The following is a 15,576-nucleotide window of genomic DNA, read 5'->3' on the forward strand; positions in this document are numbered from 1 at the left end:
TTGTCTTTCAGGATTAATGCAACTTGTATAAGATCATACAAGTTCATTATCGGAAAATCAGCAATGGTAAACTCACAAACTTTTCCATTTGATCTGATCACTGTCTATTTGAGATTCTGAATAACTTTTTCGAAGACCATGTCTCTTTTGATGCTTATAACTTTCTTGATTTTTAACAGTGATCAGACATCTTCAAGTGCTTTCGCCAACACTGAATGAAAACGAATTTTTATCTTCTTCCCTTCTTATTTGTCTTTACACATGATTTCTGCTTTAAACTGAGGCATGATGAACATCATTTCATTTATAGGAAAGTCAAGCTGACTTGTATCAGTGTTTGTAACCACATAACTCTGTTTTGGCACCTTTTCGAATGAATACATATGATCAAACATGACTTTTGCCTCAATTGTTTCATAGTTGTATTGCTTCGAAGGATCTCCTTTTTCCATACCCACAGGGTCTTGAGCACGAAGTGCCATAACACTTTGAATCAGCCTCATCTTTTCCAACTCCGCCTCCACTTCAGCCTTCTTTTCTTCCTTAGATTTTTCAACAAGAATTGATTTCCCTTTATCTTTTGAAGCAGGATTTTCAATTGCCTCTTTTGGCTTCGAACCACTCCCACCAGTTTCCAAAGGTTTACAATTACAATTCCTTTCAAAATTGGTCTTGCAGTTGGCATTGTTGTTACTACAGTAGAAGTCACCTGTTCAGCAGAAACAATAACATGCTTTGTTGATGGGATCTTCGAAGAAAATAACGTTCCCACCACTTTCGCATCTTCTTCACTTGACTTCCTTTCTCCCCCTTGCACCCCTGTGAAAACAAGAGGGGCAGTTGTTGTGGGAAGAAGACTTGATATGCGAAAAAGTGGTGCAAGTTGCTTGTTGAGGATGGCTTCGAAGTGGATAAATTTCTGAGACAAAAATTCAGGAGTTATCAATGGAGACGAAACTGGCCTTTCTGAAATCTCCTTCAACTCCTTAAGCAGCTTAAGCATCTCCTCAAAGCTTGTTTGTTCGAATGTTGAAATTTGAGTAAGTTGTGGACTCAAATTTTCATACAACTTCACAAATCGTGTGACTGCATCACAAATGATATCAACTTTCTGATGTAAAGAAGCATAATCTTTTTGAAAATTGCCAATTTCTTTCTGCATGTCTTCGCGGAGTTCACGAATTTGCATGTTGACATCTTCGCGTACCTTCTTAACTTCTTGAACAAAAAGAACATGTCGTTCTTTTGTTATGCTTTTTAGATTCTTGATCTCACCCATAAAATCAGATCGTTGAGATTTAACACGAAGTTCGTTATTCTGATCAGTGTAGTCAACCTTCTCCAAAATTCGAGATTCTGAATCATTAATCATTCCAGAGAATTTGCTAATAACTCTGGCTTCAAGCATTTTTAACAATGAATCAACCTCCAAACTTGAAACTGATGAACCACCCCCTATATCCGCTTGAGATTGAATTATAGAATTCAATTTCTGATTCAGAATTTTGAACTGCTTCATGGTCATTAGCATATGATCTGGAAAATTTTCTTCTTCTTCATTAAACTTTAGATCTTCAAAATTTCCTCCAAAACCTTCGTTATCAGTTTCATCCTCCAGCATCATTATATCATCGACAGGTGAAGTAGGTTTTGGTGGATCAGTAGATTGTGAAGAAAAGATGGAAGTGAAAGGTTGATCAGGAATATGTTCGAATGTTGGGGAATGTGTGGTTAATGTGAGAGGAATAGAAACAATATGTTCAAAAGTAGAGGTAGTATGACCTGAAGCTGCATTTTTCGAACTGTCGTCACCCATATCGACATTTGCATCCGTATCAGATACGTGTGCAGGGATGTCTGAAGTTCGAACCGCCTCAGAAACTGACTTGGTAATCGAATCTTCGGGTGGTACAATATGTGTTTGCTCAGGAGTCGAAATCTGATCATGAATAGTTGGTTCAGGAGTTTCAGAAATTCGTTCATTATCATCGTCAGTCGACTCAGTAGAAATCACCAGCTTTCGGGTCTTCTTCTTCCTTTTCTTTGACAACCTTTTGTCCATATCCTCAGCCATTCGTTTCTTGGATACTGGAGAAACCGGTGATGGCACCTCTCTAATTAACACACCTTGATGTGTAATTTGGGGTTTTCGAATCATTTGTGGTGTAGGAGACTTGCGTTTATGGGTAGACTTCATTTTGATCCTTCGAAACATTCCAGTCTTCGAAGGAATATTGACATTCTCTTGAGTTTCTGCAATGATAGGCTCAATCACTTGGGTTTCAGCAACAGATACTTCAACAACCACCGACTTCTTCTTCGGAGATTTTGAAGATTTTGATTCAGTTTCAGTATTCTTCGACTTCTTGGATTTTGTTTCATCGATATCCAGGAGTTTGCCAGTTTCAATTGTAGAATCGATTGTCTGCAAATATGCTACCAAGACAGAGTTCGAAGGATCAACTCTTTTAAGCATAGCATCTGGAATTCTAGCAACTTATGGAAAAATATCAGCATTATCAGTGACATCCTTCGGATAGTGGTATGGTTGGAAAACTGCTCTTTCTTCATCATTTGGCACCAAAATTCCTTCCTTATTGTAAAAATGTTGCAGAATCAGACTCCAGTATCTAGCACACGAAATACCGTGAGTGGCATTCATGTGTTCTACTCCTTTTTGAAATTCCTTCCATAGTTGAGTAGAATAATCTACTTGAAGATCATAATATATACCAGCTACCATGGCATACACTTCCATCCTTCCTTTATCCAGACCAGCAGAACGCCCAGTTAAACACCTTAGAAAGATCCCAAACAGGAAATTCCAGAGTCGTGGAAGACCAGACTTTTTAAAATCACTTATCTTGGACAATGATGGCTGATAACCCATCTCATTGAACATATGAACAATTTGGGGAAAAGTAACAGCAACATATGGAGGCGTATTCGGGATATCAAGAATTTGACAGAAAGTTTTCTTGGATAACCTGACCTTTTTGTCGTTCACAAGATGAAAAGTGATCGTATTAGAAGCTTTGTTGTATGTTGCAGTTGATCCTGCTTGTGAAAGCCAGGATAATGGAACCGAGAAAGAGTTAAACATCGCCTTTGACAAAACAGAATTCTTCAAAGCAACGATTAGCATCTTTATCTCTTCTGGGTATTGAGAAACTTCACCCTCCAAGTAGTAGTTTGTAGCCTGAATCTTCATGATCGGTAATGAAGAAGCATCTTCAGTGGTATGAGAATCGACATGAGCAGAAGTCACCATTGTTAGGGTTTGAGGATGATGATGAACAAAGAATTTAGAAATTTGTTTGTTTTGATCGCGTAAACTGAAAATTAACCCTTGAATCCCCTTTTATATGTAACCCTGATTTTTGAATTTGAAGCGGGATGCATTTAATGAGATCCGACGTGGCACCTTGAAAATCGGACCATTACTGCGGAAAGGTAGCCATGCGTCAAAAAGTATATGTCACATCACCTTGAAAACCGGACAGAATACCATACGTCATATGTAGACAGCCTGTATTGTTATCCCCAAGTTGATTTGTAACCGTTATGACTCTTCGTATGGAAGCAAGGCTCTTTCACTTTTGGGTTGAAAAGCGAAGTCATACGCCAGAAGTTCGAAATCATCAGCCTGAGTTGGTATTACTTAGAACCTCAAGGATTTCGTGAGTGCAGTGTTCCAAAGAATATAGACGAGAAACAAATATAAGAAAAATATGGGATAATGTGATGTCAAACCATTGACACAAAAGCAGACTAAATCCCGAGCAAAGATTACTTCATTAATCATTAAGAGAAATGATCAATTGCTTGTGTAGGTTCCCGTGAATTACAATCGAAAACTTGTAGATAAGTTTCGAAGGGCATCTTTTGTAAGGCTACATAGGTGGCTTAAAAAATTTCGTTACATATCAACCTTCACATAAGGTGATGAATTGTAACAGAAATTACTTGTTTGACCAGTGTAGTCAGTGACAAGTTGGCTTTGATAAATTTTAACATGACTCGAACATTCGAATAAAACTCACACTGAAATCATATTCAAAAAAAATTTGTGTGCTGGATCTTGTTGGGTAACAAACATCGTGGGTTTCGAATGTTTGATCAAGACCACTCATTCGAAATGAATATGATTTGGAGTTTCGAATTTGGGTACAGAAACAAAAAGTTTCGTGAATATTTGGAACTTAGTTCCCCGTCAATTCCTTAACAAGATTATGAAAATTGGGTTTCACTTTCATCACGGTGTCATGATGTCAGATCATAAACACAGATTGTTGATATGTCTAAGTCTCGATTGGTTTGATCAGAGACCTCTCGGACATATGTCTTCGTGTGTGATCGTGTAAGAACTTTTGGGTGAAAAAGATGGATTTAAGACATGAAAAGTACCTCTGTTATTGTTGGACCAAACATGAAACTCTTAACTCATTTTGAGAAGAGTCAGGTAGCTCAGAGACTAATATGAATATAAGCCTGATTGGGAAGAAATTTTCGTATGAAGAATTTCATTAAGGCTTTCGTACACACACATTGAGTCATTGGAGGCTTTTTGGACAACATGCAGCAACATGCTTCTAGGGACAACTTAACTAGTTCAAAATGCGAAAAATATTGATCAATTCATACGAAAAAATTTACCTGACCCTAGAACTGCCAACATATTCCATCTTATATCTTCATGATATTCTGCAACAAAATAAAACTGAAAATATTTATGTTGTTTTGAAGTTTTCGAAAATTTAAAATACAAAAAAAATCTTTTTGGATTTTTGATTTTTCGAAAATTTGAAAGACAAAAACAAAAGAAAATCTTTTTGTATTTTTGATTTTTCGAAAATTTGAAATACAAAACAAAAGAAAATCTTTTTGGATTTTTGATTTTTCGAAAATTTGAAATACAAAACAAAAGAAAATCTTTTTGGATTTTTGATTTTTCGAAAATTTGAAATACAAAACAAAAGAAAATCTTTTTGGATTTTTGATTTTTTGAAAATTTGAAATTATACTTGTTGCTAAACACGAAATTTTATCATCCCCTGAGTAGTGATTAATATACGAATTCGAAGGGGTCGAAGCGTTGACTATGAACAATAACCACTGACTCGATCCTTAAAATAAGTGACAAACGTGCGAATTCGAAGGGGTCGAAGCGTTGACTATGCACAGTAACCGCTGAATGCTGAATTACTTTGCGTTATTTTTTATTCAGCGCCTCTGATTCATTCTTTGTCACCCTTCATTCTTCTTTTTCGCATGGAACTGAATTTCCATCGATCATTCCAAGTCCTTCTATAATTCGCACAAGAGATTTTTCATCTAATGCCTTCGTGAAAATATCAGCTAACTGATCAGTTGTTTTCACAAAATGTACTTCAATATTCCCATCCTCCACGTGATCTTTGATAAAATGATAACAAAGAGCTATATGTTTAGTCTTCGAATGCTGCACAGGATTATGACAAATTCGTATTGCACTTTGAGAATCACAATATAATGGAATATTTTTCATATTAATTGCATAATCACGTAATTGACTTTGAATCCATATTATTTGTGAAGTGCAAGCAGCAACAGCCACATATTCAGCTTCAGCTGTTGAGATGGATACACATGTTTGCTTTTTCGATTGCCAGCTCACTAATTTGCCATCAAGAAATTGACATCCACCACTTGTACTTTTTCGATCAAGATTACAACCACCCAAGTCTGCATCCAAATATGCTTGGACGAAGAATCCAGTTTTCGAAGGATACAACAATCCTAATGAAATTGTTCGTTTAAGATAACGAAATATGTTCTTCACAGCAGTGAGATGTGGCTCTCGTGGATTAGACTGATACCTGACACAATTACACACAGAAAACATGATATCAGGTCTACTTGCTGTGAGATAAAGTAATGAACCAATCATGCTTCGATAAAGAGTTATATCAACGGCTGGTTTATCTAACGACGGTGTCAACTTTATGCCTGTTGCCATTGGAACACGTAACTTCGTGTTATTCGTAAATCCAAACTTTTCGAGCAGATTCTTCGTATATTTTTCTTGATTGATGAAAATTCCATTTCTATTTTGACGAATATTCAATCCAAGAAAATTATTGATTTTGCCCATCATGCTCATTTCGAACTTACTTTTCATCAAATCCTCGAATTCCTTAGACAAAGTAGGGTCAGTTGAGCCAAAAATAATATCATCAACATAAATTTGAACAAGCATTAGATGATTCCCAACTTTCTTTCGAAATAATGTGGGATCAACAGATCCTTGTTTAAATTTAGATTGTTTCAAAAACGAAGTTAGAGTGGCATACCATGCTCTTGGTGCTTGTTTTAAACCATAAACTGCCTTATCTAAAATATAAACATGATTTGGATATTCTTCGTTAATAAAACCTGGGGGTTGTTCCATATAAACAGTCTCTTCAAGCTCTCCATTTAAAAATGCACATTTCACATCCATTTGATAAACATCAAAATCTTTATGAGCTGCATAAGCCAGAAATATTCGAACAACCTCGAGTCTTGCGACAGGGGCGAAAGTTTCTTCATAGTCGATTCCTTCTTGTTGTGAATATCCTTTAACAACAAGTCTGGCTTTGTTTCGAACAATGTTTCCATCTTTGTCGGTTTTATTTTTGAAAATCCATTTTAACCCGACAATCGAAACATTTTCAGGTTTAGGAATTAATCTCCAAACCTTGTTTCGTTCAAATTCAGACAATTCAGATTTCATTGCAACAACCCAATCTGAGTGTTCCATTGCAACCTTAATTGTTTTTGGTTCAATTTTAGATATGAAAACATTGAACATGCAAAATTTTTGATGAGTATTCAATACCTCATTTTTTGCACGAATTTGAGCTCTTGTTAAAACTCCCTCTTGTGGATTCCCAATTACTTGATCCTTCGGATGATCCCTTGTCCATTTTTCCATTGGTGGATATGTTGGATCAAATTCCAAAGGAGCATCTTCGTATATATCATTATTCTCAGAACCTGCAATCGAACAAACATCATCAAAATCATTATTATTTGCAATATTTTCTATATGCTCCCCCTCAAATCTAGGCTCCCCCTCAACATTAGCATTCAATCTTTCTTTTTCCCCCTCGAAAGAATGCACTTCGTCATTTAAGGTATTCGAATCCAAGTTCTCCCCCTCCACTGGATTATTTTGCATACTTTCGCCTTCTTGAGGAGTTGATGTTGATTCATCAGTAAACTTCGCAAATTCTGGTATGTGATTATCAGGAGCATGAATTTCAGCATCGATTGCATGATCTGAAATTCCAAAAATCAAATCATAATCAATATCATCCATTTGTAAAGATTCAGTTTCAACTTGTATGTCTTGTAAAATTGGATGATTTGCAAATTTATGCTCATTTTGTTTAACATAGTAATCATCGAATGTGAGATTGAAAGTTTCTTCCACTTTTCGTGTTCGCTTATTTAACACACGATATGCGACAGAATTGTGCGAATATCCAAGAAAAATCCCTTCATCAGCTTTTGCTTGAAATTTCGAAAGATGATCCTTGAGATTCATAATAAAGCACCTACATCCGAAAACATGAAAGAATTTCACATTAGGTTTACGATTATTCAGAATTTCGTATGGTGTAATATTAAAACGCCTGTGTATGAAAGATCTGTTCTGAGTAAAACATGCAGTGGATATTGCCTCAGCCCAAAGATATTGAGGTAAATTCGCATATGCCAACATGGTTCTTGCTGCTTCGCACAGTGAGCGATTCCTTCGTTCTACAACACCATTTTGTTGTGGTGTGTATGGAGATGAAAAATTATGCGAAATCCCTTTATCCACCAAAAATGAATCAAGAACATTGTTCTTAAATTCAGTTCCATGATCACTCTTGATTTTTCGAACAAGCTTCTTTAATGTTGTTTCCATCTTTTTGATAAAATCAATCATGATTTGTGCAACTTCGGATTTAAGCCTGAGAAAATAAACCCACGTAAATCTGGAAAAATCATCAACAATAACTAAAATGTACTGTTTCTTGTTGAGAGTTGAAACAGTCGAAGGACCACACAAATCAATATGTAAAAGCTCCAGAGGTGCAACAATTTTCGAATCTATCGTAATTGGATGACCTTGTTTATGTTGCTTGCCAACTTCACAAGCTGCACATAAAGAATCATTATCAAATTTAAGTACAGGTAAACCTCTTACCAGATCTTGTACCACCAGTTTATTGATGTTTCGAAAGTTGAGATGTGAAAGTCTTCGATGCCATAGCCAGCTTAGATCAGATGTGGCTTTCGAAAGAAGGCATACAGCAGGTTTGCCTACAATAGGATTGATGTCCAGAGTGAACATGTCACCTTTCCTTTTGGATTTCAGTAACACTTCGTTTGTGTTGACATTCGAAATAATACTTCCTTCTTCGTTAAAGAGAACTTGATTGCCAGTGCCCACAACAAGTTGAGAAACACTTATCAAGTTATGTTGTAGACCTTCAACATATGCAACACGATTCACTGTGAATTGTCCATTTGTGATCTTTCCATATCCTTTGACTTGACATTTTTGATTGTTCCCAAATTTGACTACTCCAGCATTTCTGAGACTTCGAAAATCTCGTAAATTTTCCTTCTTCCCAGTCATATGACGAGAGCAACCACTATCAATGTACCACTTGTTATCATATTGCTCGTCACATAGTACCTACAATCAGTGGAAAATTTTAGGTACCTAAGACTTTTTGGGTCTTTGGAAATTAGATTTCAACATGGAATTAAATGAAGAATTTTTGACCCAGTCACATACTTTAGTTTTGAGACTATAAATAATGTCCACATCATCATTTGTAGGAACCGAAACATAAGATTTTGTTGATTTCGGATGTTCACTGACTTTACCCTTCGCATTTTGAGTTTGTGACTGAACTGTCTTCGCTTTTGTGACTGGTCTCCAAGCTTTGATGGAGATGTTCGAATCTTTTGAGGATGAACTTCCATTCGAAGAAGTATTGACATACTGTTCATAAGCTTCGTTGATTTGTTTTTCTAAGTATTTGTTGGATTGATAAACTTTTCCTCGTCCTTCGAGCCAGTGATCTATATTTTTCCTTGAAGTTATGCCTTTTTCCCGTGAAACCTTTAGTGTTTGTTTCTTCGTATGATTAGGAAAATTTGGCTTTTGAGGAACAAAATTAACTTTGGGATGAGCATATGATGTATCAACAGTTGATTTAAAATGTTGATTTTGAAAGACTTGTTGATTTGAATTATTTGAAAATGCTCTTGATTTGTTAGTGTCAGAAACTTTCGAAAACTTTGGTTGCTTATTCTCTTCAGACCTTGTATGCATAGATTGAGATGAATGTTGAGTTTTTGTTGAAAAAGAAGAATTTTTAGCTTTGAAAACATTTTTGGTTGATTGTGATTCAGACAATTTTTGAGACTCAATATTTTGCCAAAATATTTTCTTTCTTGCTTGTCGTTTTGAAATGTTGTTTTCCTTCGAAAATTTGTCAATTTGATCTTTAAATTCCTTAGAGTTTAGTTTGACAACCTTTTCATTTTCCTTTTCAACATGTTTTGTATTCTCTTTTTTAATTTTTGATTTTTCAACCCATTGGCTTTGTGGTTTTTGTCGTTGAAACACATACAAATTCTTTGTTAAGTTGTTTTCAACTGTGTTTTGATTTACGAAAAAGCCTTCATCAGTTGTTTTTGAATTATCCTCCTCAATTAATTTCTTTAATTCGGGTTTGATATTTTCAACATTTCCAGTAGTTACGAAAACTTGATTTGGAAAAATGATATCATCTGTACATTTGAAATTTGGATAAACCACTATATTTGTTTCAAGATAGTGTTCACCTTTTTCATTCATTACTTTTTCGAACTTTTGTGTATCTCCATACACTTGATCAACTACTATTCGAGGAGTTACCTCTTCTTTTGTAGTTTCCTTTTCATTCTCAATGTTCTTTTCTTCTTCATCATCACTATCATCTGTTTGGCTGTCTTTGACTTCCTCAAAGTCCACATCACAAACTTTCGAAGTTGAGGGTTGATCAGTGTCACTCTCAACCAACAAATCCTTACCTTTTTCTTTTCCTTTAAATGATGATGCAACATTTATAATAGACAACTGAGAACAATCAACATCCTCAATCTCACTGATTTCACTGATATTGTCAGAATTATCCTCAATATCAGCAAAATTAGATTGAGAATCAGATGTTGAATTCTCAGTCTTTTTCAAAATGTGAACTTGTTCAGACTTAGTCAAAGTGTCATTTACAATATTAACCAATTCAGTTGAATCAAGACATTCATCTACTTTGACTATTCCATATCTATACTTATCATTTGGAACTTTGTTAAAATCAGCTATTTCTTTTTCACAGTCATACGAAATGTTATCTACTGTAGCTCTTTCATAAGCTAGAAATGGCAGCAATTTTCTATGTTGTTCTTTACTGATTTCGCATGAATGATGTAGTTCAGTTAATTTCCCATACAATCTTTTAGCCGAATTACAGTAAATGTTCCTCTGGGCTAACAACAGTTTCGTTTCACTAGACAAGTTATCCCTATCCACCATGATATTAGTTATTTGAAGTTCTAAACAATCTATCTTAGTCATTTTCGAATCTAGTTTCTTCTGTGTCTCTAGCAACTGCATAGACAGCTTCTTAGCCTCATTACTAGCAGATACCACAATTGAATCAAAATAAGTAACAATTTCATCGAAAGATACTAATTCAGAATTATAAGCATGTATTGGAATATTGAAAGATTCAAGAATATTACGTACCTTTGTGGTCATCGGAGATTTGTCAGCGGCTTTTGATACGAAGCATCTCCCATGAACTTCGTATGACTCCTCAGCTGATTCTTCTTCCATCTTTGCAAACATTGATCCATGGGTAGGATTTCGCATCTCCTCATCATCTGATCCTGATGACCAAATTTGATAAGTTCCATCTTCTTCTTGTTCACCACGAGCAACTAATGAAAGATTCTTTGCCTTCGCACGCACCTCCTCCAACTTTTCCACATAGTACGCTTCATCCTTCGTCTTATTCTTTTTCTCATCTTTCTTCCTTAGCATGCAATCATTAGCTAAATGATTAGCCCCGTTGCAATAATGACAATCAATCCCAGCATCTCCCTTTAACTTCTTCTCTGTTTTTCCCTCAACAAACTTCGTATCTTTCTTCTCTTCCTTTTTCTTCTCATCCCCAGCACTTTCTCAGAAAATTCCCTTTTGTCTCAGATGACTTTGCCTTCGGATTGAATGGCTTTTAGAAGAACTTTTAATACACGATTGTTTGAATAGAAAGCAATCGCCTCATCATCTGAGTTCATGATGAACCCTTCGTCTTCGTCTGAAACATCTTTCTCAGCTTCCCTTTCAGAGATCTTCGAAACCAAAGCTAGTGGACCTCCCAAACTTGCCTTCGATTCTTCAGCAATTTCGTTCACTTCGCTTTCATGAGATTTCAGCTGATTGTACAAGTCATTCAAAGTTGACGGATCAAAGCTCTGTTGATTCTTAACCATCATACTCACACTACGCCACTCCTTACGAAGACCCATAACAAAAATTAAATTGAACTCCATGGCTGATCTGGTGATACCATATCGATTGCATCGATAGATTAATTCATTAAGACGATCATAGTAAAATTCAATCGTTTCACCATCTTTCTGTCTGAAGTCCTTCAGTTCCACTAAGCATTGCTTCATAGAGTTCACTTTTGTCTTCTCACTCCCCTGAAATTTCTCCTTGAGAATGTTCCAGATCTCCTTTGCAGTTATACAACTCCTCACATAGTTGTAAACAACTGGAGGCAAAGCACCTCTTAGTTCTCTCACGCATCTCTTCTATAGCTTTTTCAGACGATCAGACTGATTCTCAACTTCGGAACTTCCAGAAGATGATCCAATTGGTTGAACATTCATTGGTGGATTGAGATTGCCAGAAATGCAATTCCACAGTTCTTCATCCAATCCGTTGAGATAATCCTGCATACGATCAACCCATTGATCGTAATACTCAGGAATTAGCATAGGAATTTTGGTGGATGATCCTAGAAGATGAGAAAATGAAGTCATGGAATTAAGATTGAAAGACGCCATTAATGTACGGAATAATTCCTTGAGAATTTTTGAAGAAACTTTGAGAATTTGACAACAAACTATATGATTCAAATCAGAATCACTAGCAGAACACTCGATTCAATGATTCAAGTGCAGAATCGAATTACAAACTTAGATCCAATGAATTTTTCACTTTCAAAAAGTGCGGAATTTCTTAAACCAAAAAGTTGATTTAAAAACTTTTGAAAAGATGAAAATCAGATCAGAGATATGATTCCTGCTCTGATACCAATTGAAGAAGCAATGAATCGAGTATGAAATGAATTAGAGTTAAATGATCAAAGTAGGATTGCGAGATTTGAACACAGATGTAAATATGATCTTGTTTTAGCTCTATTACGCTCTCAAGTTTTACAGAGTACAAGTGATAATTCTGTAAAGACTCTCTCCTATGACTCTAGTAAACACTCCTATTTATAGGAGAGGAAAGCGTACAAAAAATATACTAAGGACTATGCGTTAAGCTTCGAATACAATTCCCTAGTAAAATAGATTACATAAGATACGAAGACTCAGTACATTCGAAGATATGAAACCCTTCGACTAATTACAACACAATTTGCCCATACAAGTAAAGTCCTAATTCACGATTTGAAAAAAAAAAATTTAAAACTTGATTTTTTTTACAAGACTTTAATGTATATATTCATTTCTTTATTTATTTTATAATTTTCCCTCTAAAATCTCATGTCTCAACGACACTCCTACCTTAACATATTTTTTCTCCCCTACCGATCATCACAAGAATCACACTTTCTCAACCACCATCATCACCATTCTCATGGATTCCAAATTCCTTCCTTTCGTCCTCCTCTTCCTCCTCCTCCTCCTTTCTTTCTCCATAATCTCCGCCGCCATTCCGGTTCCTGAAGCAGTAATTTTCGGGCAACACCTCACCTCCGAACCCACCACCACTAACGACTTCCCACCCTCCACTTTCTCTGAAGTAATGAAACCAATCCAACTCCCAAACACAAAAGCCTGCTCAACTCTTCTTCTACAACATGATTTCGGAAACAGTTATGGCAGCCCACCAGCTTCCGTCCAATATACCCGACCCTCAAATTGCTCATCAACCGATTTTACTAAAATTGTTCTCGAGTGGAATGCTACATGTAAAGGTCGTCAACTCAGTAGGATTATTGGGATTTGGCTAAGCGGTGCTGAGCTGTTCAGAAGCTACACAGCTCAACCTAGAGCCAGAGGGATTGTTTGGACTGTGAAGAAGGACATTACTAGGTATTATTCATTGCTTATGTCCAATAAAACACAAACCCTCGCTGTTTATTTGGGAAATAAGGTTGATAATCATACAAATGGTGTATACCATGTGAATGTTAGTATTCATTATTATCCCCCTGAGAAGAAAACCAAAACCAACACGAAAACGACAACTCTACATGTTAATTCAGATCATGTGTTTAAGGAATGGGCTGATTTGATTATACCCATTTCACAAAACTTACCACCATTGAACGATGCATTATGGCTCAAAATCTATTATTCAAATGATGTAAAGACAAAACAATTTGCGATTCCCCCAAATGTATATAGGGTTGTTCTTGAAGTGTATGTTTCAGTTGATGAAGCCGATCAGTTGTGGCCTAAAAACTTCCCTAATGACTATCTTTCTGCTAATAATTTAACTGGGTACCCTGGTAATGGACCTTTTAGGGAGGTTGTTGTAAGTTTAGATGGAAAAATAGTAGGTGCAGTTTGGCCTTTTACTATAGTTTCCACAGGAGCTATTAATCCGTTCTTATGGAGACCCATTAGTGGGATTCGAGCATTTGATCTCCCTTCATATGATATTGAAATCACTCCGCTTCTTGGATCGCTTTTAAATGGAAAACTCCATGATATTGCATTCAGTGTTACAAATGCTTTCAATGTTTGGTTAATTGATGCAAATTTACATGTATGGTTGGATGCAAAGAGTGAAAAGACAAAAGGGATGCTTTTGAATCAAACCATCTCTCCACTTCATAATTCTGTCAATTCCAATTTCACGGGTTTTGTTGGGACATTCGTTACTAGTGTCCAGAGGTCAATAAAGTCAACCGGATGGGTAGAAACGTCATTTGGGAAAGTAGTAACCGAGTCAACTCAGGATTTCAATTTGAGTAACATCATGGTGATGGGGCATGAGGGGGGTGCACAAACTGTGAACCAACAATTGAGTTTAACGACAGTGTGGATTCCAAGGTTGCATCTTCTGTTCATAACACTAAATCTTTAAAATATTTTTATTTTTATTTATACACAGATGCAGTGGACAATGAAGATGGAACCGATGAGGAGGTAGAGAATGTTACTTTGGGTTTCAATGAGAAAAAGATTGATAATTTCGGTTCTAAAACTTCATCAAGTGTTCTTGAAAACTTACAAAGTGGTCAAGGTTCGATGATTTTGAGGAATAATGTAATGGCTAATGGTATGGGGAATAGTCAACAAAACTATAGTTATAGTGATGATAAATTCTGCTATTTTAGGAACATAAGTCGCGCAAGTTACACAATTATTTATGATAAAGAGGGTGATACATGCGATAAACCGAAAAAATCAAGATTCGATTTTCAATGGGTAAAAGTTGGCATTTTCCTGCTTGAAAAAGTTTTCTAGCATCGAATCATCATGCAATTTAAAAAGGGTATCATCAAAATCAATATCATTATGGATTGGGTACCCCTTTATTTGTATTGTTTCCTTGTTGTGTAATAATTAGATTTATGCAATTATGACCTCTTATGCAAATCTCCACATCCATACACACATTATGAAAATGGTTCCATCTACATCAATCTTATATTAGATAAAATCATAAATTGACATTATTACCACTGTTCAAGTCCACAACAGGACTTGAACCCTCGACCTCAAGGAGAGAGGACACGACATGCTACTGTTGGGCTAGAAGCCCTTTTGGTTATTCATCTTCTAACTAGCATCCTAATTGGTAGGTATATCTCATCTTATCAAACAATCTCCCATCAAAATTTGTGCACTCGTCATCACAAATATTTCTAGCATCTTATCTTGTTAAACAATTTATGTTGGTATGATTTTTTCCTCAAAACTTAAACAACCAATATTGGATTTGGAGTTGATATAATCCGATTGACATCAAAATTTACAACTTAGATTACCATTTTACAATGTATAATGTCTCATCGTATCTAGAAGAACACTCATGTGGATATATAATGTCTCATTGTTATTCGTCAATCTGTTATAATTTGCTAAAAGTTATTGTTTTGGGCGCCAAATTCGAAGAATCCTCAACAAAATATGGCATGTTGGATATACATGCTCAGTAAACTATTCAATGGAATGTCTATGACAAGACCAATTGATCTAGAATTACATGTTTGTGTATTTGTATAACATCCGAATTTTTTTTGCTCATTGCGA

The 15,576-nt window shown here is 35.8% G+C and overlaps 1 pseudogene; it reads left to right on the top strand.

Annotated features, from left to right (window-relative positions):
• The first annotated feature begins 12,933 nt into the window (after window positions 1–12,933).
• LOC145137792 (uncharacterized) overlaps window positions 12,934–15,576 on the top strand; it is a 161,699-nt pseudogene continuing 159,056 nt past the window's right edge.

Source organism: Lactuca virosa, chromosome 9 (assembly GCF_052849685.1).
Source record: "Lactuca virosa cultivar CGN04683 chromosome 9, Lactuca_virosa_CGN04683_v6, whole genome shotgun sequence".
Classification (NCBI taxonomy): Eukaryota; Viridiplantae; Streptophyta; class Magnoliopsida; order Asterales; family Asteraceae; genus Lactuca; species Lactuca virosa.